Source organism: Vitis riparia, chromosome 15 (assembly GCF_004353265.1).
Source record: "Vitis riparia cultivar Riparia Gloire de Montpellier isolate 1030 chromosome 15, EGFV_Vit.rip_1.0, whole genome shotgun sequence".
NCBI lineage: Eukaryota > Viridiplantae > Streptophyta > Magnoliopsida > Vitales > Vitaceae > Vitis > Vitis riparia.
Genome location: NC_048445.1, coordinates 12,233,847 through 12,261,033, shown reverse-complemented (window position 1 = coordinate 12,261,033; position 27,187 = coordinate 12,233,847). Strand labels below are relative to the sequence as shown.

The 27,187-nt window shown below is 34.7% G+C and overlaps 1 pseudogene; it reads left to right on the top strand.

Annotated features, from left to right (window-relative positions):
* The first annotated feature begins 10,988 nt into the window (after positions 1-10,988).
* LOC117931968 lies at positions 10,989-27,187 on the top strand (annotated as a pseudogene).

The window sequence follows — 27,187 nt, the reverse complement described above, 5'->3', positions numbered from 1 at the left end:
TCATTTTACTCACCTATTTATTTGTTTATTTTTTTTAAAATTCAACATTTAAATAACTTCCAAAATTCTCATTCTTAAATTCAATTCTCAAGACTCCAATTTTAAAATAAATTTCAAAAACCCAGTTTTCTCTCTAACTGTTTTTAATTCCATTCGGGTTTCAAATAATCTTTTATTCCTCTTGACTTTATATAAACATGAATGTCATTTTCATAATTTCAGAATAATGGAATTTGTGAGATTAATTCGTGCAAGATCAATCGGGCTTTGGTGAGGGCCCCACATAAGTGAATTTATAATTGATTGACTTAATTGCCATGAATGATAGATTTTATTATGCCCTGTGATATATCTCATGATTGTTATTATGCACTAACCTCCTTTCTTGATAGCGCATGGTGGCTCGTTGCCCAGGTACGCATCCACATCCGCTCAGGTCATTTTCTCTATGCATGTCCCGATTCCCACATATGCATGATCACTCTGAGTATTCATTGATTCCCTCATCAATTGTCATGATTGCTTCATTTTATTAGTAGAGACCCGACTTTAGGGACTTAAAGGGGTGCTATGGTCTGTACCGTACCTTCCCGATAAGTAACCTGACCCCCGAACCCGATCCAGTTTTTCGCAGATCGCCTTTTCCAAAATAAGGAGTCACACTTAGGGTTTTTCTTTCTTATTTTGTTTACCCTTTTAAAAATAAAACAAAAATAAGTGGCGACTCCAAGTCATTTTCTTAATGAACTAAAAATCAATTTTTCAAAATAAAAAGAATCGAGCTCGCCATCGAGTGGGAAACGCATTGAGCCGAAATGCGGGGTCCACAAAATCATTTAAATATTTTTACATATTTAATATTTATATATAATAATTAAGATAAGTAAAATGAGTCTAAAGCTGTATATAAAAATAATTTGTTGTTTTCACTATTTTAATTTTTCATTTTCTTCTAATTTTCCTTTATTTTCTTTAATTGTATTTTAGCTTTTGAGCCATTTTAGAAGTAATTTTGAAAGGGCTTAAAATATTTTCTAATGCATGAAAAATTAGGGATTTGGTAAACTTTTAAAAAAAAATTAAAATTAGTTAAAATAATTTATAGACAATCCCTTGGTGGGTAATTTTATTTCACAAGTTGTTTTTTACTATATAACACATTACTAAAAGCATTATCAAAATATATTGTTTTAATTTATATCCAAACACTAAGTTATTCTCTTCAAAGACACTTCTAACAAAAGCACTTTAACAATGCTTTATATTTCACTAAAAGCACTTTAAAAAAAATCATTTAGTATTTAAATATAATAAAAAAATTATTTGATAGTGTTTTATGTTTTAAAGAATTATGTGCTAGGCTATTTAAAAAAAAAAAATCATAAAAGCCAAACAAAATATTAAAAAATAATAAAAAGCAATCGAAATATAATCTGATATTTTTTTCTTTCATTCTCTCTCTAAAAATTAATATTAAAAATCTTCAAATATGATCACTTTGTTTTTCTAAATTTCTCTAAATTTTTTCATTAATCAAATAGATTTAAAATCAAATGATACTTTATACATACAGTTCATTAATTTTTTAAAATAATTTGAAATTCAAAAACTAATCTAATTAGTACTAGAAAGTCATTAAATTGATCCAATTAATATTATAAATTTATAAATCAAAATTCATTATGAATGACTTTATTAGTTTATTCTTTATACATAATCATATTTTTATAATTTTTTTTACTAAACAAATAAACTTTAAATCAATTAAGACTAATGCAACATATTTTTTATAATTCTAGTAATTTTTAAAAATAATTTAAGGCTAAAATAATGAAATTAATACTAGAAATTTATGGATAAATATTGATCCATAATGACTCTTATAATTTCTTTTATAGAACCATTTTTGTTTAATTTTCTCATTAAACAAATAGACTCCAAATTCAACAAGATTTAATACTTTGATTTTGTTAACAAATTTATTAATTTTAAAAGATACTTTTAAGAAATAATACAATTACTAATATAGATTCATAGATGGGTTGTTTTTTAAAATATTTTTTTTTATTTTGATTTCGTAAAAAAATTAAAATTTCATTTATATTTTAAATTATATTTTTTAAAAAAATATTTTTAAAATAAATCAAAAAAATTATTTTTTATTTAAAATTTTAAATAAAATTTATTCTTAAAATAATTAAAAACTATTCAATAGTTTTTAATAAGTCTTTTTTAAAATGCTGTTGACTTTAATTGATCAATCGATAAGTTTCAATGTGAGTGTCACGTGATAAGGTTGATGCCTAGATCTTAAATAAAGTTTTATATATTAAAAACCAAGGGTAGATAGCGAGATGACACACGTGCTGATGGGCATGTGGCACGTGGCTACTGCAAACTCTATGCATCGTGTAGCACACCTTGATTATATATGTATATATATAATCATATAAAAAATGATTATATACATAAACCCTTTTGTTTTTTGTATTTTAAAAAGGAATATTTTGTTGATAAAAGAGCTTTCTTTTCCAAACTTTATTTTCTTTATCTTTTCCATTGATATTCATTCCCCCCAGAATTTGAACTCACAGTTACGTTGAAATAAGTTAAACACGCTAACATATACAAGATTTTGTTATACCATCAAAGATAATTTCTTATTATCTTCATCAATTATCTTCTTTGAAGATATTTCTTATTTTAATTATCAATTTACATTTTTTAAGCAATGTTTTGACTCTTATTTATCACACTTTAATTTTTCATACAACTATAATTTTCATGTTCATACAACAATATTCTCCCTTGATAAACAACTAATATCTAACTTTTTCTTATCTTCGTATATGAGTTATGACATTGTCCCCCTAAAAGGACAACCAAGTCTAATGGGCAATAATTTTCCCTTCTTAACTTAGCTTGTGAAAGAAATATCATTTATGGGAGGTAGATATCCAACATAAATAAATCGGGAAGATTAGATTTGTGGGGTTCGATGAAATCTATAAAGGGAACTGTTGGGTGCCCAATTGCTTCCGGAAAGAAGAAACCAAGTCTCCTCGTCACCGCGGAGAAGTTGTGAAGAAAATGGTAGATACAGTTTCGATCTTTGTGGAGAAGTTGAGCAACTTGGTTTTATCAGAAGCGTCTATGTTTGGACAAGTACAAGGGCAGGTGAAACTACTAATTCTTATCTTACTTTCTTAAACAGTTATTAAAACTCATTTATTGTATCCTTAATTTTTCATGTAACAATATGGACAAAATGAGGCTTTGTTTGGTTCATGGAACTGAGGAATGGGAATAGTTGTTATATTCTTACTCAAAACAATTCTCTTATTTGTAAAACTTTTTCGCTTGGGAATCATTCCTGGTCAGAAACTTTAACCCACAAATTGTGGGTTTTCAAAAGTCAATAAAGCAGGTGGGTTTTCAAAAAATATTTCAATTATGTGTTTTGTGATAAATCAAATTTTCATGTGTACCCTTTGTTTATATTTTTTGAAAATTTTTTAATGACAACTAGTTTTTATATGAATTTTATAAATTATCAAAGAAGGCTTATTTTTGCAGAAAAAGTAAAAAGTTGGTATTGAAAAATCTGCAATAAGAAGCATAATCAATCTTAAAATTAGGTTAGATCTATAATTTAATTTACTCTTGATATTTTTTTATATCTGATTTCTTTTTCAAAATTTTTCACAAATTTTTTCTATTTAGTTGTAAGATATATTTTAAAAATTGAACTCTTATAAGCTTTTTCTATTGTCTTATTATATAAATTTGATTAATATGATTATCAAATGTTAATTGTACTTGGAATAAATATATTGTTATCTTTTTTATCATGTTATATTACATTATTGTGTTGCATTTTGCATTCTATTAATATGATTACTGAATTCTTATTTTATTTCATTAGAGATTATTTTAGTTTTGATAATTTTATTTTGATTTTGTCTTCAATTTTATTGATAGTTGTGCTGTTATTGGAAGTTCATAAAAAAATGGAAACTGAATAATACTTTTAATTAGCATTATTTTTCTATTTATATCAATCACAAGAAAATATATAAATAAAAAAGAAATATTAGGGTAGAATTTTTTTTATTTAAGGATACTTTTTAGTAACAATTCCCTATTCCAGTTGCTAACAATAATAATTAATTATTTAACTTTACATTCTAACTTATGGCGGAGCTAGGAATTTTTCTTGGGGCAAGCATTATAATAACCCTAAATGAAGTTTAGAAGAGTTTGGTAACCTTGTTCTTATTTTATATATCCTGTAACTTTAGACTCTAATCATAAATAAATACAATATATTAAATTTTAAAACTTAAAAATCAAAATAAATTTTAGATTTCTTAAAAAAAATAAATATTGAGAACATTCAAAGGAATTTTTCGAAGGAGTTAAAAAATAGTAAGAAAATAAACAATCTCACTAATTAATTTTCAATTGTTTTAATAATATTTTAAGTCATAAGAATCTTAAAATAATTCATTTCTTTCAAATAACTAAATATAAATTTGTTGAAAGTGTTGACATTTTTTTAATTAAATGATCTATAATTTAAAATATTCTATAAAACCATGTTAGTTTAATTAAACTAAACACAAATTTTCTAAATGTGCATAATCAAATAAATTTTTATCAAAAGTCAAATACTATATAATTTGATATAATTATATAGTTAGACTGTAAATTAGTTTTTATTTAATTAAATTTCAAAAGTAAAAAATTTTAGAATTTTTAAAATTAAAACCAAAGGCAACCATACATTAAGAAATTTATCTAATAGATATCAAATAAAATTTAAAAAATCATGAAAAATAAATGGGGAAAATGGTTGTATTAGAAGAAAAAAAAAAAGATGAAGAAAAAATAAAATAAATTATAAATATTAAATCATTTTTTTTTGAAAAGTTATATTTATGTTTTTAGTTTTATTCCAAATTTTCTTCCAAAAACCAACTAGAGCAACCTTAAATTCCCCGTGAAATCCATTCCTATTCCTTCTATTTTGAGAACCAAACGTGGCACAATAATCAACCTTGGGAGTGCTTTAACATCATTGTTTTTATTTTCTATAGTTTTGCTCACATCAAATCTTCTCTAAATTTCATAATTCAAAAATATATCAACAACTTCATTTAATACCCTTTTGAGGTCATTAACTATTCTCAATTCTTCTTATTTAATATAAAAATAAAATATGTAAAAATATGTACAATTTCAAATAATTTTTATAAAAGTTGATAATTCAATATCCCATGTGTTCATTTATTTTCTAATTAATAAAAGTGAGGTGAAATAATTATTTTGTTAATAATTTTTTTATAGTAAAAACACTATTAATTAGAGTTTTAGGTGGTGTTTTTGTTGAATTAAAAGTAACTTGTTGATATCAACCAATATAATAACTAAAGTATCAATTTAATTATTATATCGATTGATATCAACATATTAATTTTAATTTAATAAAAAAAACTAAATATTTTAACTTTTTTTATCTAATAAAAAAACAAACACTACCTTTTTCTTTATTATCTCCATCTATTATATTTTCTTGAAATCTCTTATTTTAATTCTTAATTTACATTTTAATATTTGGACGTTGATTTATTACACTTCAATTTTTTTTTTTATTAAACCACACTCTTTCATATTTCATATTCTTAATTTTTCATGAAAGAGTGTTTCTCTCTTCACATTCAAATTTTTTTTTTCAAAAAACTTTTCTTGGTTTTCCCTCGTCATCCCAAAGCAAATCCTTGTCTTCAAATATGACATTGTCCTAAAAAGACATCCAAAAGCTAGTGGGCAATCATCTTCTCTCCTTTATTTAATTAATTTATTTTCTTTTTAAATTTCTTTTGAATTCATCACAATGTAATTTTGATTAATATAATACCCAATATTATATTGGTTTTTTTTCCTTTAAGATTTTTAAATACTTCAGAGTTTACTTTTATTCAATTTCAAAACTCGAGTACGAGGGTATTCCATACATCAATTTATTTTAAAATTTAAAATAATTTAAACTAATAAATTTAAAATTTAAAATAATTTAAACTAATAAATTTAAAATAAATCAATTTAATAGTTTGAAAAAAATATAAATTAATCTTAACAATAACCTTAATATTTAGAATAAAAAATAAATAAAAAAATTTAAGTAAATAATTTAAGGTTAATTTATTAAGTCATTAAATATTAAATTTTATCAAATTGCAACTAAGGATCCACCTTTATTTTTATTTCTAACTTTTTATTTATTTATTTATTTTATGTTTTAGCTTTCTCTCCATCGTCCAAAGCAAACCTTGGAATATCCAAACTACAATTATCTTTAAATTTTAACAATTTTTTTTCTTATTCATCTAAAATAAACTTTGCCTTTATACAAAAAATTGTGGTGAAATGACAACTCCCTTTTTTGAAAAATATTGTCTTCCTCCGTTTAATTTAACAATAATTTTGTAGTATTGAAATATTTTTATTATTTTGAAGCATTTAACCATTCTTAATCTTTCTAAAATTTAGTGAAAGCAACTCCCTTATTTAGTGAAAGCCTAAGATAGTTAAAAATATAAAATTTTAAAAATATTTTCTTCTACTTTTTACTAAATATTTTTTTACACACATGTCAACTTTTTTTTTTTATTTTGTGTTTTTCCTGATGAAAGTGGGATGGAATCATTATTTTATTGATAAAAAAATCCTTATTGATATTACCTTTTATTTTTAAAAAGAGCAATAATCATTTAAATACATTACCATGTACAGGATTTTTAACTTGGAGCAAATTTCAAGTAGATGCAAATTTCAGGTACACAGTCACTACAAGGAAAAAAGTATATGGTGACATTTATAACGAGTCACCATAAACATAGGGTGTCACTACAACATAGCGTCACCTTCTCCACTGACACCATAGAGGGTACCAATTGGTGACGTATTTGGAAGTGACACCAAAGTAGATAAATGGTGACCCATTCGGAAGTGACACCATATATCTCTAGTGATGATAGGGTGTCACATTAAATACATCATCTTTGAGTTATGATGTCACATTAAATGCATCACCTTTAAGTTATGGTATCACATCATTGTAAATTATTGTGGAAGATATGATTGGTTTTAGTTGTTGATTTTTATAATGCTTATGAATTAATAAGATTAACCTATTTATATTTTGTCCATAAATATAACAATCATATTATATTTAACTCATTTTTCTGTAATGTTTCTGGAATAACTCATAATACATTGATCATCTAATAATATTTGTATATCAAATGTTCACAAAAGGATAGTACATCCAACATATCAAACCCATCAAAACTAAAAAAGAAGAGTGAATACATACCAAAACATGATTTAGAAATGTTAAAGATCCCAAGATTCATGTATACCTCCATTTCCTAAGCATAAAACCGGCTAACCATAAAATGACATAAAAGTCCCATCTAAAAATCTAAATTTCTCAGTTGCAATTAAAGTAACGTTTATGTCCTACAACGTATAACATAAGAGTTGCATTTAAAAACCCAAAATCTTGTTGCCTTCTTCTTTCTTTTTATTCTCCATTTCACCATCCCAAGAGTGTATACCTGCATTTCAAAATTTAATGAGTTTTAGAGATTTTTATTGAAGAAAATAAACATGGATCGATGTTATCATAAATGAACAAATCTAAGAACTATTTTTTTTTTTCAAATAGAAACATTATTCAAAGAATAAGCATTACTATACAATATCTATGGAAAAATTCATGTAGTAGCTAAGGGACTCACCATGCATGGTGATCATGATGCATTAACATGATTCATGATTAGTTGTAGCACAAAAGTAGCCCATTCTCCTCTAATTTCATCGAAGGGCGCTTCTTCTGATGAATAAATGGAAATATAATTTTACTTGAGAATAAGTTTTTTTTATCACAAAACTGAAATCAAATAAGAAAATAACATTAAAATGCATAACATTTGGAAGCCTAAAACTATGTACAATTCATTAAATAAGTAATACCTTTGAAGCAATAATTGTAGGATAAAAAATTATCTCTTTAATGAATCTCATAATAAAGTAGCCACATTCGAACCCTCCTTCTTGTCTTGGACACTAATCGATCAATTATAAAATAACATTAGTACTCACATATATAAATGGTGCAAATGCATAAGCTAATGTGTAAAGAAAAATTTTTGGATGTCACTTGCACTAGTTGCTAAGATGACTCCCTCTTAGATGTTTTCTTTGCAGATATTCGAAGAGTCCTATGTAAATAAGTTCAATGGGTACATTTTAAAAATAGGTGAATGTTATATGTTTTAATATATATAAATAATAAAAAAATGTCTTTGAGGTGAATGTATTTTTTTTATTTAAAAATAATACTATGAAAAATAATAGGAAGAACTTACATGTTTACGATATCCTTTAAGTCCTCACATGGTTTGTGATGCATAGGGTCAAGATAGTGGACTATCATTTTCCTTGGCTCAAGCACTACCTAAATATAAACCCTTTAAGTCCTCATATCTATTTTTATTAACAAAATACAAAAACTTTCCAAAACTCAACTACTTAAATATAAAAACAAAATAAAATAAAATATCTAGCTAATTGGATTTTAGAAACTAAATAAACTATAAATAAACTAAATATAAAAACTAAATAAAATATCTATGCCCATGAATTAATTGAAGGGGATAGAAAGACATAGAGAGAACATGGCTATGGTTATGATTTCCATCTTATCATCTCCCGTCAATACCACACATGCCCATTTTAAGGTTGGACACTACTTTTGTTGATGGACTTGGAAAGGGAACTTCAAAATTGAAAACATAAATAAACCCTTCTGTAAAAAAAAAAAAAAAAAAACATTAAAATATAATTGAGCATTAAAATATTTACTCTCTTTCATCACTTTCATTTGAATATTAATAATCTCTTATTGAGATAGATACTTACAATTTAACAAAATAGAAATTCCTAATAATAAAAAATATAAAAATTTCTATTCTATTAACAAAATATAAAAACTTTCCAAAACTCAACTACTTAAATATAAAAATAAAATCAAATGAAATATCTAGCTAATTGGATTTTAGAAACTAAATAAACTATAAATAAACTAAATATAAAAACTAAATAAAATACCTATGCCCATGAATTAATTGAAAAGGATAGAAAGACATAGAGAGATCGAACATGGCTATGGTTATGATTTCCATCTTATCATCTTCCGTCAATACCACACATGCCTTCCCGAATTGGTCATTTTGGGGTTGGATACTCTCAACGAAATTCTATATCTCATTCCCACTTAGATACAAACAGAAAAATCATTTTTTTTTCCTCTCTCGTTTTTTAGAAAGGATGAAGATTATGTGATAGTATATCTCAAAAAAATTCTATACCTGTCATTCTCACACAAATAGATATTAAAAATCATTCATTTTTTTTTTCCTGTTTTTCACTTTTTTTAAGGATTTGATCATGTGTTTGGTTTAGATTAAAAAATCAATTAATCTATAGTTTTTTCTTCAATGCTAGAATATTAAACCTAAATTTTTCTTCCCTACAACTCAAGAATACACAATTCACAAAAACCATAATACAAAGATGTTGAAACAATTAATATAATGACATTAATAAAAGAAAAAAAAAATGATAGATCCAAGAGATTTTGGGTTACCTGGGAGTCCACAAAGTGAAGAATGTCGGTTGTGAGCGTGTTGACTATGGGTGAGAGAAAAGGTTGAAGAAGATCACGATTTTATATATAGAATTTATATATTGAGATTTTTTGGATTGTGGGTGAGATATGGAAACAATGGGATTTTTATATAGTATCCATCATTATTAATTCTGAAAATAGGTTATAATACTTAAAAAAAATTATTTTATATGATGTCACTTCCCAAAAAATGACACTATAAACATAAAATTAATATCATCTAACTACCTCATTGAAGATTTTTTATATGATGTGTCACCTTTATTAATTATAAATCTTATGGTGTCATTATTTTAAAAGTGACACCGTAAATAGTGACACCATAAACTATTTTTGTAGTAGTGAGTGCTGCTCCCTTTGCACGTTGAAAACACCAAAGAAGAGGAGGAAGAAGAAGTGCATCAAAAATGGCCTAGAGCAGCATCTCGTTTTTCGTGGAGAATCTGTATGACTCGGTTTCACAACAAGCCTCGCTCTATAGGGTAGTAGAAGGGCAGGTCAGGCTGCTCCGAAACGAGCTGGAGTGGATCCGCCAGTTCCTAGAACATGCGGATGCAGAGCGTAGATACGACAAAATGTTCAAGCTGTGGGTGAATCAGATCAGGGATGCAGCCTATGATGCCGAAGATGCCATTGATGAATTCATATCCAAAGTGGAACGCAAACGACAGCAGAGATTCAATAATCTCAAGTTCCTCAACTTCTTACCCGCATGCGTGGTCTTGCCTGACAAGTTACGGCTTGTGAATGAGCTCAATGGGCGTATCAGTGAGATCAATATCACACTTGAGAAGATTTTGATTAATAAACGGAGGTACGACATGGAAGATCTGAGAGCTTATGAACCTGGGAGCTCTTCCGGTATTGCAACTACTTCTGAACGGTACTCCAATCAAATAGTGGTCAGGAAAGAGAAGAGGCTTCCCACTGTTGAAGAAACCAACGTTGTGGGGATGAAAAATGATGTGGAAGCTGTAAGGGAAAGCTGTTAGAGGGAGCAATGGAAAGAGTAGTGGTGGCCATTTAGGGAATGGGTGGCCTTGGCAAAACAACTCTTGCCAAGAAAGTTTCCAACGACACCGATGTTCGGCACCACTTGCCGTGCTTGGGTTTATGTATCTCAAGAGTACAATATCCGGGAGCTTTTGCTCAGGATCGCCAATTGTGTCACGACTTTCACGGATGAACAAAAACGTAAAAATGAAAATGAATTGGGAGAAGAGGTTTATAAATGTCTCCAGGGAAAAAGGTACTTGATGATATATGGAACACCGATGTTTGGCGCAGGTTGAGGTCATATTTTCCTGCAGAATCAAATAAGAGCAGAGTGTTGATCACTACTCGCAGAGAAGATATTGTTGTGGATGCTCATTTAGATTGCTATAAACTTCAACTTCTGGGTGAAAAAGAAAGCTGGGATTTGTTTCTCAACAAAGTAGGGATTGCAGCAGTACTAACATGGCCAAGGTTGGAGGAATTTAAAAAGGAGATTGTAGCAAAATGCAAAGGTTTACCTCTTACAATTGTGGTGCTTGGGGGACTTTTATCACTGAAAGATCTGACACAAGACTCATGGCGGAAAATGCTTAAAAGCATGGATTGGCATCTAAGTCAAGGTCCCAACTCCTCCTTGCACTGAGCTATAACTACTTACCCTCTTACTTGAAGCCCTGCTTTCTTTACTGTGGGGTCTTTCCGGAGGACTCAGAAATCAAAGCAAGTGAGTTGATTCGCTTGTGGGTTGCTGAAAGATTTGTACAAAAAAAGGGAAAAGAAACGCCGGAAGACATTGCAAAAGACTACTTATACGAGTTGATCCAGAGAAGCATGATTTAGGTGGCTGATACGAGAGACGATGGAAGGGTGAAGTCTTGCCGTATACACGACTTGCTTCGAGATCTAGCCATTTCAGAAGCTAAAGAAGAAAAACTTTTTGAGGTAGATGAAAACATTGATGTGGTTCCTCTTCCTCCTAGTCTTCAGTAGATTGATTTGGATGTTGATGGTATTGATTGTCGCATGGTATTTTGGGACATCCCGGGTTGAGAGCTTGGATCAGTCGACATCTAGTGTATCATTTGGTAGTAGTTCAGCTTAGAGCACTTTTCATTTTTTATTATGGTCATCATTAGAGTCATTTCCATTTTGTCGAGTCCAATTTTTGGTTCATCAGAGTTGTTTTTGTTTTGTTGAGTTTGGTTTTGGTTTAGGGTAGTTGTTTTTAGTTCATGTTGAGAGTCCAATCGTTTGTAGTCCTTTTTTCGTTTCACACATGATGTACTCATTGGTTCATTTAGTGATATGATCTTTTATTTGAGTATGTGACATTTTTCTCGTGAGAGTGCTTTACATATCTTGTGTTGATGTGTGTTATGCTTTCGATTTGAGACATATTTTCACTTATACATCATGATCACTCTGGCCTAATGATTCATGCCTAATTGGTGTCTCAGCTGATTAGTGTCCAGCTGGTGCTCCTTGATTGAGGGATTAATCAACAAAATTTATAACCTATTACACCATATACTAGGGTAGCAAAGACAAAGCTACTATAGCATAGTGGCTCTAGGATCGTTCACTGGGATGGGTTTTCACTTCACAAATGATATTATTTCAAAGATGAATTGGTGCCTTTTCATTTCAAGGTTAGCTTTAAAAGAAGACAAAAAGATATTTGAATGAAAAAGGAAAGGTTTTAAACTAACCAAAAATAGTAACTGATTTTACTTACAAAGAAAAGGTTTCTTGGAGTTTAGATCACTGGACTCAGATTCCTCATGCAAAAAGGAGAGTTCCGGTCACTTGTTTATTTTCCTCGCATTAGAGATTTAACATATAGTTCCTTCTCCAACCGGTGTTGTACAGATGCTTCCCATTAATGGGTTCAAACACTAAATCCCTCTCACTGATGCAACTTGCAATGGCTCGTGCCTCTCACTAGCCTTTACCATTCAAGGTGATCTTTAACCTTGGATTTCCCTTCACAAGCTCGCAAGAGATAACTAATGGATGTCTCCTTGGAGTCCAAAAGCTTACCAAGTGTTGGCAATTCTAGAAAATCCTACCTTCAACTCACCTCCCAGAGGCTCGCAAGGGGTAAACTAATGCATCTCCATGGAGGGAGATCACTTGCCTTACCAAGTGTTGGCCCAGGTGATTTAAAGGCGTTTTAAGTTAACTAAAAAGATAAAAACCATCAACGGGTGTCACTTTCTCTTCATTAAAAACTAAAACAACAAAACTTCCAATTGATGCATGAGTAAACTTACCCGGTTACCTTCACTCCAAGAGACAAAGAGTCTAGCCTCTCATCCTCTGAGAAAACATCTCAGAGAATGTTTGGCTAGCAAGAAAAAGAAAATGAAAGAGAAGACAAGAATATATAGGAAAAACAGAGCAAGTGCTCTGTATTTTTCTTCCTTGCCAAAACTGTACAAAGGATTCAACAACCAGCACTCTAACACCCAGAACAGGCTCCTCGGGCTCTCTTAAAACCAAAATTACAATTACAGCTATCCCATGATATTTTGCCAAATTCCTAACTTAAAAGCTAAGGAAATCTATCATTGGTGACTTACAAGGAGAATTTAGGCATTTAGGCAACAAAAATCTAATGAAAAATATCTCCAAGTGTCGGTTACAAATATCAGGAAGCACTAAGGACCACTTCGCAGGTGAAAGATGAGGTCTGCGAAATTTCGCAGGTACTCAAGAGGAGCTGCGAAATTTCTTCATAGCAACCAGCTGCTTCAACACCTTTGCAAAGTGGACTTCCATCTTGTGGTGTTTGGCTTCCATCGCGGCGTGAAGCTTCAGGGAAACTCCAAAGCACTGTGCAAAAAGGCTGCGAAACCATTCCGCAACAAAAGTGCTGATTCCGCAGCACTTTTTCTGAAGCCTTCCTTCAGCTTGGAGCAGTTGTCTTCCAAAGGCTGTAACTTCCTCATTTTAGCTCCAAATTGCACACGGTTTGAAGCATTGGATTGTTGACTTCCTAAGATTTCAAATGACACATTGTATGCATAATTTGGACATCAGGAAGTGCTCCAAAAGTGGCTGCAGTGACTGTCATCAAGAATGCTCCATGGTTGGCTTCTCTTTGCTTCCCCTTGCATTCCAGACTTTGCTTATGGCAAAAGTGCTTCAAGGCTTTGATTCTTCATTCCTCTAAGCTTCCCATTGCTTGCCAAGGATTCCATATAACTCTCCTCAATCTCCTAATGCTTTGGTGATCAAAATACTAACAAAAACACCAAAACTTACACAATTTGATTAGAATTGATTGCAAGGGGCCTTAACATGTTAATTGGGTTAAAAGACAATAATTACTACTCAAGAGTGTTTAAAAGGATTAATTACAAGCTATGAAATAGCACTTTTTGAGTAGTAATCACCTAACCTATCATGGAAGATATTGAGCCTATTGACCTAGGATTAGGAGATCGACCTAGGGAGTTCGAGACTGTGAACCATTTCACCTTCTGATTAGAGCAGTACCATATCCATATCCATATCCTGACTTTTTAGACTTGATGACCTACCCATTTTGAGTCTGACATGACACCACCCCTTGGTACCATTATACAACCTTTACCATTCTTATTCACCTTCATATATTATAGTACCATCGCCTATTCTTTCCATCATTTCCTTGACCTGACCAAGTGTGTTCGAGATGGTTTGACCTGAGGTGAGATTTGCATGATGATAGATGGATCGCGATGAGAGAGTGACTTGACTGCTTGATGATATTGTTGAGATAGAAGGACGTCATGGAGCATCCAGATCTGAGCCATTACACACGACTTAGGAGTTTTGGTATGATCAGAGAGACTGATTTTATGAGACGATGTTGAGTGGCTTATGACAATAGAGTGAGTTGATTTTCAGATGGCACTGATGGTTATCATAAAGCATCAGTAGGAGCTTTCACACATTTTCAGAAGAGTTGACATGGTTGTGTTTGATAGATGACAGTCTTTAGTATTGGTCATGTGAGATCTTGAAAGCACGATGTTCGAGGTAGTGGTCATAGGATGGGTGGCCATCATTTCAGGGGCCTATTTACTTTATCACCCTCGCACATAGAGTTACCTGTTGCTAGCCCATTGAGCCTTACACGAGCACATAACCATTTTCTTTCATCACTTCATTTACCTGTTACACTGGGTTGGGGACCCTATAGTGCTTACATGCTATGATTGGATATGTCATGAGTTCCAGACCTAACATACATATTCAGACCTCATTCCTCACTCTTCATTGTGATATTTTCCACTTGGACATCATTTCATCACTATTTTTCGATATCACATATCACCACTTGTGATATTCGTTCTATGTATTTTCTTTCATCATTGCTTACTCGACATTATCCTGGTTTCTCCCCGAGTGCTGGTTTTTCACATGTCACTGCATGGAGGATTGTCACGTTCCTCCCCTGTTCGCCTTACGAGCAGTGGTTCAGAGATCTTATTTTGAGAGGTTGTCTTGCGAGGATTCATGTTACATCAGTACATGAGGAGAGTTTATTCATTTGGCTATGTATTTCATAGGAGATCATTCACTATTGATCAGAGTATGCGCAAAAAAAAAAAAAAAAAAAAAAAAAATGATGATGATAGCGCATTATTCATTATATCATTCTTCATTGGGCATTGATTACTACTCAAAAAGTGCTATTTGATAGCTTGTAATAAACTCTTTTAAACACTTTTGAGTAGTAGTTATCACCTTTTAACCCAATTAACATATTAAGGACCCTTGCAATCAATTCTAATCAAATTGTGTTAAGTTTTGGTGTTTTGATAGCTTTTTGATCACCAAAGCAATCCGTGATTGAGGAGAGTTCTTTGGAATCCATGGCAAAACAATGGAAAACTTAGAAACATGAAGAACCGAAGCTTTGAAGTCCTTTGCCATAAGCAAATCCGGAATGCAAGGAGCAAAAGATGTCCAGACAGGGTGTCCGGACACACCATCGGATGGCGGCGGAACATGGTCTGTGGCAGGCTGTCCGAATGACGTAGCAAGGCTTGCTCACTTTAGTCAATGATCCAGACAACATATCCGGATAGGATATGCTATCGTCCGGGTGTGATGTTCACGAGTGTCGTATGCTTCGCCTTGAAGGAGTCCAGATAGGGGAGCGCGCCACATGTCCTCTTGAGGAATCTGAATGGAGTTGATCCGGATAGCCTTGCGCACTCTGTGTCATCTGAGAGAGGGGTCCCTACACCTTGCACACGCAGACGGTCCCCCTTGCGACATAGCTCATTCCACTCGGGGAAGAATTCAATCCGGCCGACATTTCACATCCGGAATTCCGTCCGTCAACATTTCATATCCGGATATCTGACGCCGGATGGGAGAGCAGGGCATTTCAACTTCCCCGGTCAAACATATCCGGATCATCTGATAGCGCTTACCCGGAGAGTTTCGCAGCCGTTTTGCACAGTGCCGCGGTGTTCTCCTGAAGCTTCCCGATATTTTCGACCGACTTTTTGAGATATTTTGCTTTAGATATTTGATGTCTAAATCCCCAAACTCTCCTTGTAATCCACCTATCATAGGATTCCTTAGTCTTTAAGTAAGAACAAAAGGGTGAATAACCTCTTATATATAGTTTGTAATTTTCTTTAAGAAAGATATATATGGAATCGACGAACAGAGCACTTGCTCTGTTTCTTCTTCATATTTTTGTTTTCTCGTTAGTTTTCTTACTAGTCAATCAAACTCTGAGGATTTTTCCTCAAAGGATGAGAAGCTAGGCTCTTTGTCTCTTGGAGTGAAGAAAGCCGGGTAAGTTTCCTCATGCATAAATTGGAAGTTTTGTTGTTTTAGTTTTTAATGAAGAGAAAGTGTGACCCGTTAATGGTTTTTATCTTTTAGTTAACTTAAAACGCCTTTAACTCACCTGGGCCAGCACTTGATAAGGCAAGTGATCTCCGTTCATTGAGATGCACTAGTTTATCTCTTGAGAGCCTTTGGGAGGTGGTTTGAAGGTAGGATTTTCTAGAATAGCCAACACTTGGTAAGCTTTTGGACTCTAAGGAGACATCCATTAGTTATCTCTTGCGAGCTTTTGACGGGTAATCTAAGGTTAAAGATCACCTTGAATGGTAAATGCTAGGTGAGAAGCATGAGCCATTACAAGGTGCATTAGTGAGAGGGATTTAGTGTTTGAACCCATTAATGGGAAGCATCTGTACCACACGGGTTAGAGAATTAACTATATGTTAATTCTCTAATGCGAGGAAAAGAAACAAGTGACCGGAAATCTCATTTTTGTATGAGGAATCTGAGCCTAGTGATCTAAACTCCAAGAAACACTTTTCTTTGTAATTAAAATTAGTTACTATTATTTTTTGTTAGCTTAAAACCAATCCTTTTACAAACATCTTTATGTTTTCTTTTAGAGCTAACCTTGAAATGAAAAATCACCAATTCAGCTTTGGATTAATATCAATTGTGAAGTGAAAACCCATCCCAGTGAACGACCCTAGAGCCACTATGCTATGCTAGCTAAGGCTATCCTAGTACATGGTGTAATAGGTTATAAATTTTGTTGATTACTCCCTTCTGAGGACCACAATCAAGGGACACCAGCTGGATACGAATCAAATGACACCACTGTCAGGGACCATTAAGAGGACATGAATCAGCTGAGACACCAATTGGGAACGAATCAGGCATGTGTATGGACATGCTAGTTTGCTTCATTGAGTTCATGTGTTAGAGAGAGTTCGTATGAGAGCTTCTTTCTGAGATTCTATCTTGATATATTTTGGGTGAGAGTATGAGTCACCCATTCGTTTTTTGTGAGAGATGAAAACGACCTTTCTTTAGTATCTTTGGATCCTTGCTTTATCCATCATTCTATTTGTTTCGGATGTGACTACTTTCCATGCTTTGATGCAGGTTGACCACCATCACTCACTTTTCTATCTCTTCACATTTTTCTATATTTATTTTATTCATTCGTTTCACACTACCTCATCTGATTTCTTTCTTTACTCATTCTGCTTGATGTTTGACTTGGGTTTAGTATCCACATATCATACTTGCTCATTCGATGGGTCCATTCCTTTATTGTCACTTTTCGTGTGGGGACCCCTAGGTCCGGGACTCATGACGTTTTCTATGCATTGCATTTCATGCACGAGGGGTATGGGGATTATATTATTGGGATCTTTGAGCCTAGTTTCCTTTCATTTCTTTCACCTTATTACCTTAGCCTACGTTACGTCCCATGTCTGAAGATCACCCTGATGCCATTACTTCACATTGTGTTTGACAACTCCCACGTGGGCAATACTCGAGCTTGGTCGGAGATTATTTCTCGGAGCATGATGGATGGGGAGTTGGGATGATGATTTACACTAGGGCATACCCTTCTTATCAGCGATAGATTTTCAGAGGTGATGTGATCTACACTGGGGCATACCCTGTTCATCGATGATAGTTTCTTTCGGGATGATGCTTTGCACTGAGGCATAGTCAGTTTGCTTCTTCACTTGGTTTATGATGGATTAGGAGTTGTGGGATAACCTTACACTGGGGCATAGCCATTTCAGAGAGAGTTTTTATTGGAGATACAATCACTCTACTCGATACTCTACATTGGGACACACTCTACTCATTGATGGTTGATTTTTGAGATGATGATTTATTTTGAGGCGTAACCCTCTCATTGGTGATGGACTTTGATTTCTCTTGGAGCATAGTCACTTCAGATGGTTTATACTGGGGCATAGCCAGTTCATTCGTACTCATAGAGCTCGGGGATTCTGATTCATATGGATTATTTTGAGATGTTTCCATTTTTAACACCAGGAGTAGAGATTGATTGTTTTGTTGACTCGGATACACTACTTTACACTGGGACATAGCTAGGATGGAGAGTATTTTTCATTGGAGCATAGTCACCCTATCGGATCCTATACACTAGGGCTTATCCATTTTTTGGAGGGAGATTAGACTGATTCTTGATTTTGGAGCATCTGACGAGTGATATGGAGATTATTGGATTGTTTCATGTTGTTCTCATTGCACACTGGGGCATAGCCACCTAGTTGGATGTTTCGACATCGAGATGTGATTTTCTGTTTGTTATTGTTGCTTTCGATGGATTATGGAGCTATTGACGCCTTGGGTCTAGTCTTCTCGGCATACTTGGATGATCTCAGATACCTGCTTACTTTTCATTTCACACCTAGGCCTTCCACTCTCTGGATACTCTCATGCCTTCTATCATACCAGAGCCTGATCATCATCTTTTTTTATCCTACACATCCCACCGTGACACATGACTTCACACCCATCTCTTGATTAGGAGGAGACGTGGATCAATCCTCAATCACTTTGGTTGTGCTTTCATACATCTTTTGTACTTTAGGTTCAACATCTTCCATGATGGTAGGGCCTGGCAGATTGCCTATTTGTTAGTGATGATGCTTTCATTTTGATAGTTGGCATATTGAGTGTTGATTTGTTTGCTCTTTGCATTCTGAGCACTGATCATTATTGTTGTTATTCATCAGCTAGTTTTGTTTTGTCAGCATGGTGTCATGACACATGGTCCTGTTTGGCATTACCCATCTGAGGTTGGACATTTTCATTACATGATGGATGAGCATATTTCAAAGTATAGTGGTTTGGAGGCATTTTGCATCTCTGTTTATTCGTCATTGCATACTGGGGCATATCCTCATTCCCCGAGAGCACTAGATCTTTCACATGTTTCATTCACCTTTTTCATCTAGTTGTCGATCCTCCGAGTTGTCATACTAGGGCATACCCCCTTCTCTAAGAGCATTGGACCTTTCACATGCTTCATTCACTTTTCGATCTAGTTGTTGACCCCCGCGAGTTGCATACTGGGGCATACGCTCATTCTCTGGGATCATCAGACCTTTCACAGGCTTCATTATCTTTGAACCTAGTTGTCGATCCTCATGAATTGTCATACTGGGGCATATCTCCTCCGACCGAGTTTTCTTGCATTGTTATCTTAGTTATCCTTTGGCTTTGGGTCACTTGATTAGATCTTTCATCCTATTAGTTTGAGTTCAGTTAGAGTTTGGAGTCGCACTTATGTCGATCGACCATCTCATTGTCTTGTCAATTTAGTTTTTGGGACCGCACCTATATTGATCGGTCATTGTCTTATTAGTTAGAGTTTGGGACCGCATCTATATCGATCGACCATCTCCTTGTCATGTTAGTTCAGTTTCTGGGGCCACACCTATATTGATCGACCATCTCATTGTCTTGTCAGTTTAGTTTCTAGGACCGCACCTATATCGATCGGCCATCTCCTTGTTATGTTAGTTTAGTTTCTGGGGTCGCACCTATATCGATCGACCATCTCATTGTCTTGTCAGTTTAGTTTCTGGGACCGCACCTATATTGATCAATCGTTTGTTATGTCAGTTTGAGTTTTCGGGGCCGCACCTATATCGATCGACCATCTTCCTATTAGTTTTAGTTTGAGTTGTTGGGACCGCACCTATATCAATCGGTCATTCATCGTGTCAGTTTGAGTTGGGGTCGCACCTATATCGATCGACCATATTCCTATCAGTTTGAGTTTGAGTTTTCAAGTTTTTCGGGACCTCACCTATATCGATCGGTCATTCGTAATGTCAGTTTGAGTTGGGGCTGCACCTATATCGATCGGTCATCTTCCTATCAGTTTGAGTTTGAGTTTTCGAGTTGGGATCGCACCTATATCGATCAGTCATTCATCATGTCAATTGCGTTCAGTTGAGTCGGGGTCGCACCTATATCGATCGACCATATTCCTATCATTTTCCGTGTTAGTTTAAGTTTTCAGGGTCGCACCTATATCGATCGGCCATCTTCCTGTCAGTTTTTAGTTTGAGTCGGGACCGCACCTATATCGATCGGTCATCATCTTGTCAGTTTGAGTTTGCGTTTTGGGGGCTGCACCTATATTGATCGGCCATCTTTCTATTCGTTTGTGTTCAATTAGAGTTGGGACCACACCTATATCGATCGGTCATCATCTTGTCAGTTTGAGTTTGCGTTTTGGGGTCGCACCTATATCGATCGACCATATTCCTGTCAGTTTGTGTTTGAGTTTGAGTTGGGACCGCACCTATATCGATCAGTCATCATCTTGTCAATTTGAGTTTGCGTTTTAGGGCCGCACCTATATCGATCGACCATTTTCCTATCATTTCCATGTCAGTTTGAGTTTTCGGTACTGCGCCTATATCGATCGGTCATCATATTGTCAGTTTGAGTTTACGTTTTGGGGGCCACACCTATATCGATCGACCATGTTTCTATCAGTTTGTGTTCAGTTTGAGCCGAGGCCACACCCATATCGATCGGCCAATTTCTTGTCAGTTTGTGTTTACTTTGAGTCGGGACTGCACCCATATTGATCGGTCATTTATCCTGCTAGTTCAATTTGAGTCAGGGCCGCACCTATATCGATCGGCCATCTTCCTATTAGCTTGCTTCGACGTCCAGGGTCTTTGTTCAGTATGACATTTAAAGTCACATCTTTAGTTTGCTTTCGGAGCCATTGTGCATACTCATCCAGACATTTTGAGTCACCATTATTCCTCCATTTTGGATGTTCAAAGTCATTCTCCTCACTCGGTTACCTGAAGCTTATTACTTGTTCGTCATTGCTCTTTTGGATTTTCCTTCCACTACACATGACACAGTCTTTTGAGATCAGGACACATATTTTAGTCATGTTGTTAGGTACCCTACGCTTGGCATTCTCATGTAGTTCACATAGGGTAGTTTCCTTTGGGCACACTCTTTCTTGTACTTCAGTGTGGTTCGACTGTTACTCATATTTAATATGGTTTTTCTAGTCACTTATGGAGACGTCTTAGAGGGAGCTTGGGTCTTTACTGTGGCTTCAGAGGCATTTTGAGACATTTTTTTCTCTTAGGATTAGAGCCTCGTTGTTCATTTTGTTGGCCTGAGTGAGTTCGTGTTTCACTAGTGTCCCATTGGGGGTCTCCTTTGTTCTTCGGTAGAGTTCACTTCATTCCACTCACTATTCACACTTTCTTTTCATTTCAGTGTTCATATTCCTTACACTTGTGAGCTCTATCGAAGAGGGACATATTTGTAGACCCCCATTTAGGGCTCGTTGTTTTTTTCATTTCATTTTCTACAGGTTACATTTTTTTAGCTAGGTGCCAGCATTGTAGGTAGCCACGTGTTGCCTTGTGATTAACCATCAAAGAATCAACATTACTTTTTGAGGAACTATAGGAGGATGACACGTAGGGGGAGGAGTTCTTTTGGCATTGAGGTCATTATGCAGGAGCGTAAGAGAGAGAAATGATATTTTGGTAGAGAGAGGTGATTCGTTGGCAGAGAGGTGGTGCTTTTTGGGTGTGGGCTGGAGATATTTTGTGGAGGATCCTTCTGCTTGAGAAAGGAGAGGAACGATGAGGAGATTAGATGGAGAGAGTTGCAGGTTGGTTCCATGAGGAGAAAACTAGAGGTGTCTGAAAGGAGTCTGAGCAGAAAGCAAGTCTTATTATCTTTGCTTGAGGACTCAGGTATGGCCATTATGAGCATTTTCACTTTGTATTTATTAGTTTTCCTCACTTGACATCGTCGATCTTAAGCATAGTTTGATGGGTTTTGTTATTACATCTGCTCTATTTTCTTCTTTATTTCTCTGGTTTCTCTATTTTCTCTCTCAAATGACTGGGGTATGGTTTACTGTCTTTGAGCTTGATGATTGATTAAATACACAAAAGCTTACTGTTCATCCCACCAGTTGGCATTTCGTTCATCATTCATTGGGATGAGGTTTTGACTGATAATTTCTTGAGTCCTTCATTCTTGCTCTGTTTTAGCTATTTCATTACCTATACTTTTGTGCTCACATGTGTTCTATTGTGAAAATGCCTTGGACTGAGTATCACCCTTTGAGAAAACTTTGGCCGCTCCTAATCTGGAAGATGATTGTCACTCGAACTTATTTGGACTGAAAATAAGGGTTTGGTTGGCATGGTCATTGGTTTTCATATGAGCTCGGTTTCTGGATTTGAGTAAAGAATGTTGCTTTGCTCATGGAGTTGCTTGGTCGCTTTGCTCAGAAGTAATGACTGCCATAGTAGGGCATTAATGCCATCTTTAAGCTATTGATGATTCTGGATGCATATTCGAGCCTCAACAAGGGCAAGATTGTTGCCTACCCATCAGATATGAGATGTTGTCGCTTCGAGAATAGGGGTTGGATGTTCAACTGAGAATATTAATAGAGAAGAAAGATGTTATGGAAAAGTTGAACCCAGTGATAATTGGAAAATTGTCAAATTCAAGCTGAATCGTTCTTCAAGCTCCTCTGATCTAGTCCAGATTTCAAGGAATGAAATAGGTATAATCTGTTCCACCTGCTCAATCATCAAGGAGGCCTTCCCGACCAGAGGAACCTAAGCAATGATAAGACCACCACCTCTACCTGGTGTCATTCTCATCTTCAACACATGCAGCCACCCCACCTCATTCCATTTTCAATCCTTACATACCCATCCCCACACCCATTTTCTTACGCCTCATACCAACTGAATTTGTTAGCCACACCCCCATACTGAGCATATCCACCTATACCCTATCCACCACCCGATTTCCTTGTCACCATTCCAAATCCCCTATCTGCATGGCCCGCACGATATATTCCGGCATGGAAAATGTTGGGATGTCGGCTTGAAGGGCTTGATTTCTCATGCCATTTGTTGTAGTAGAGAGAGAGGGGGGGGGGGGGGGGGGGGGCATTCCCAAAATTTTGACGTGTAAAGAAGAGTGCCAAGGAGAGCCCCTTCACTACGCCGAGATCGACGAGGATGACTCACCAGCAGCGTTTTGAGGTGACGTCGACGATGATGTTTTTTTAAGGAAGAGAAAGGAGAATGATAGTGGAAGCAAGAGGAAGGAGAAGAAATTGAGGTTGGAGAAGAATGTAAACTCAAAAAGCTCCCTCTTCTTACTGAGGTTCTCTCAAAGAAACAACTCCAGCAAGAATTCTTAGATCATGGGGTATTGACCTTTTTTGAAGAATTGGCTTGAACCACTTCCTGACGGAAGCTTACCTAATATAAACATCCGAGCAGCAATATTAAGGATCTTAACTGATTTCCCTATTGATCTAGAGCAGTATGATAGAAGAGAAGAGTTGAAAAAGAGTGGTCTTGGAAAATCATCATGTTCTTATCAAAGTGTGATGAGTAGACTCCTACAGTTTCAAACAGATATGGACATCCAAATATGAGAATCACTCCAATTCCTGTCCGTATCCCTCTTTACCTTGCCCCCACCTACACGTATTTCCGTTTTGCATGGCCACCTTTGGCATGCAACTAAAGGGGCCACGTATCACATTCTACTCCTTCATTCTTTTTTTTTTTTTCTTTTTTTTTATAAATAATCCTCATTAATCCCATTTTGTAAATAATTCTTCCAATTCAGGTTTTTAAATGATCTCAACTCTAAAATTTTCATCCTTAGAGTTTTAGGTACCAAAATCCCATTTTCAATAAAATTTGGCTATCATTTTCTTTCTAGAAAGCCACTTTCAAATTTTCTTTGATTTTTTAAAATGTTTTAAAATAAGTATGAATTTATTCCCGTAATTCCGAATGATGGAAATTCATGGGATTAATTCATACAAAAATAAACGGGCATTGGTGGGGGCCCAACATAAGTGATTTTATAATTGATTGATTGATTGAATTAATTTTCATGCATGATTGATTTTATTATGCTCTATGAGATGCTCAAAATTATTCCTTAATTGTGCACTAACCTCACTTCTTGATAGCGCATTGTGACTCGTCGCCCAAGTACGCATCTATTCCAATTCTGGTCTTTCTATATGCATGTTTTGATTCTCACATGTGCATGATCACTATGAGTATTCATTGATTCCCTCATCAATTTCTATGATTGCTTCATTTTATTAGTAGAGACCTGACTTTAGGGACTTAAAGGGGTGTTACGGTTTTTACCGTACCTTTCTGATAAGTAACCTGACCCCCGAACCCAATCCGGTTTTTTATAGACCACCTTTTCCAAATAAGGAGTCACACTTAGGGTTTTCTTTCTTATTTTGTTTACCCTATAAAAATAAAACAAAAATAAGTGGCGACTCCAAGTCATTTTCTAAAAATAAAATCATTTTTCAAAATAAAAATCGAGCTCACTATCGAGTGGAAAACGCATGAGTCGAAATGCGGGGTCCACATATTGTTATTTTATTATTATTATTATTATTATTTTTTAAGTTACCTTCATTTCAACTTCATGCTCAGCTTACCCAAACCCTAACACTATACTATTTTCCTTTGGTATGTTCCTCCTCCCTGCTTCCCTCCCTCTTTCTATATTTTTCTTTTTGTTTTGGGAAGGAAAATGGAGTGAATTGGAGGGAAAGATGAGGTCCTTGAAGGGGAGGAAAATGAAAAGAGAATGTGATTAGAATTAGAATTTGAGTAGATTGAGTTTGAGGTTGAAGACAACGGTTGTTTGGGATATTTTTCATATGAATAAGAGATGATGGATGGAGACTTGCTGAACCAGAAACAGTGGAGCGGGTATGAGAAGGTGGTACCAGCTTGGAAGGAAAATGAGCTGGTGAAAAGGGGGGTTCTTTTGGGGTGAGATCTAGAGGAAACGAGGAGAGGGCCTTGGCAGAAGAAAAAGAAGGAACGAAGAGTAGGGGAGGAATCACTCAAGTTTGATCATTTCTCACCTTATGTTCTCCACCTTTATCTTATTTTATTTTATTCTGATAGTCACACAATGCTTCTTACTGATACTTGGATGCGTGCTTTGACTATCGAATGTGTTGAATTTGCTCCTCATTTTTTGTATTGATTGGTCTCTGTTTTCCCCTATATGAGCTGCACGATGGCTATGCTATTCGTTCGCATGTTAAGATCATTCGGACCCTCTCACCAATTTTATTTTATTTTTTATAAGTTTTTTGATCTTCACGAAATGGATTTAACGATATTATCTTCTCTTGCACATACTCTGTTTTTCTTTATTACCTCATCTTGTTCCTAGTACTTTTTTTGGGATGTTGGGTATTTTGTTTGAGCCGACTGTCTGGGTTGGGGTGTTTCTTAGGGAACTCAACATCAGAACCTTTGGGAGACACTATCATGTTGTCTATTGAATGAGCTGAAGGTCGTCAGGCTCGGGGCATTAAGAAGGCATTAACAGCTTTGAACAGGTGATGGGTAAAGGAATTTGGGCCAGGATGAGCAACTGTGGTTTCTATGTTACTCGTTACAGTCATTCAAAGGAGTTGAGGTGAAGTTCTGGGTGGAAATGAGCTCATTGATAGCCAAATTGATATGAAGCTTAAAAAAAATGTGGAAAGGACTATTTTTTGTATAATTGAACTGGATGCAGCAAAAGTTAAGCAGTTCAGAGATGCCATTGGGAAGTCATATTGGTTTGAGTTCTTCATTGATGATTTGCCTTTATGGGGTTTTGTTGGTGAGGTGCATTCTGATAAAAAGAATGATAAGATCCAACATCTACTTTATACAAACAAAAATATTTTTGTTAGATATAATGGAGATCAGATTATTCGTGTTAATCTCACTCAAGACAGTCTTAAACCATTGGAAGAAGGGAAAGCCTTGGACATGACATATTCTGTTCAATGGATTCCAACAGATGTTCCATTTTCACAGCGTTTTGATATTTACCTGGACCACCATTTCTTTAAGCAGCAGATCCATTGGTTCTCAATCTTCAATTCATTCATGATGGTTATTTTCCTCACTGGTTTGGTGTCTATGATATTGATGCGAACTCTTCGAAATGACTATGCCAAATATGCTCGGGAAGATGATGATTTGGAGACTCTGGAAAGGGATGTAAGTGAAGAGTCTGGTTGGAAACTTGTCCATGGGGATTTTTTTTTGGTTTCCTCGCAATTTGGTTTTATTTTCAGCTGTTGTTGGCACTGGTGCTCAGCTGGCCATGCTTGTTCTCCTTGTCAACATTTTGGCAATTATTGGGATGTTGTATATAGGGAGAGGAGCAATTGTCACAATTTTTATAGTGTGTTATGCTCTTACATCATTCATTTCGGGTTATGTGAGTGGTGGAATGTACTCCCGCAATGGTGGTAAAAGCTGGATAAAGTCAATGATACTCACTGCATCACTTTTCTCGTTTATGTGCTTTGGGATTAGTTTCATCTTGAACACAATTGTTATATTCTATGGATCTCTAGCTGCAATTCCCTTTGGTACAATGGTTGTTGTTTTTGTCATTTGGGCTTTCATCTCCTTCCCTCTGGCACTTCTTGGTATTGTAGTCGGAAGAAACTGGAGTGGCGCTCCAAACAATCTCCGTCGCAATATGACCATGCCAGAATCATCGCCAACAAGATGTAGAATATGA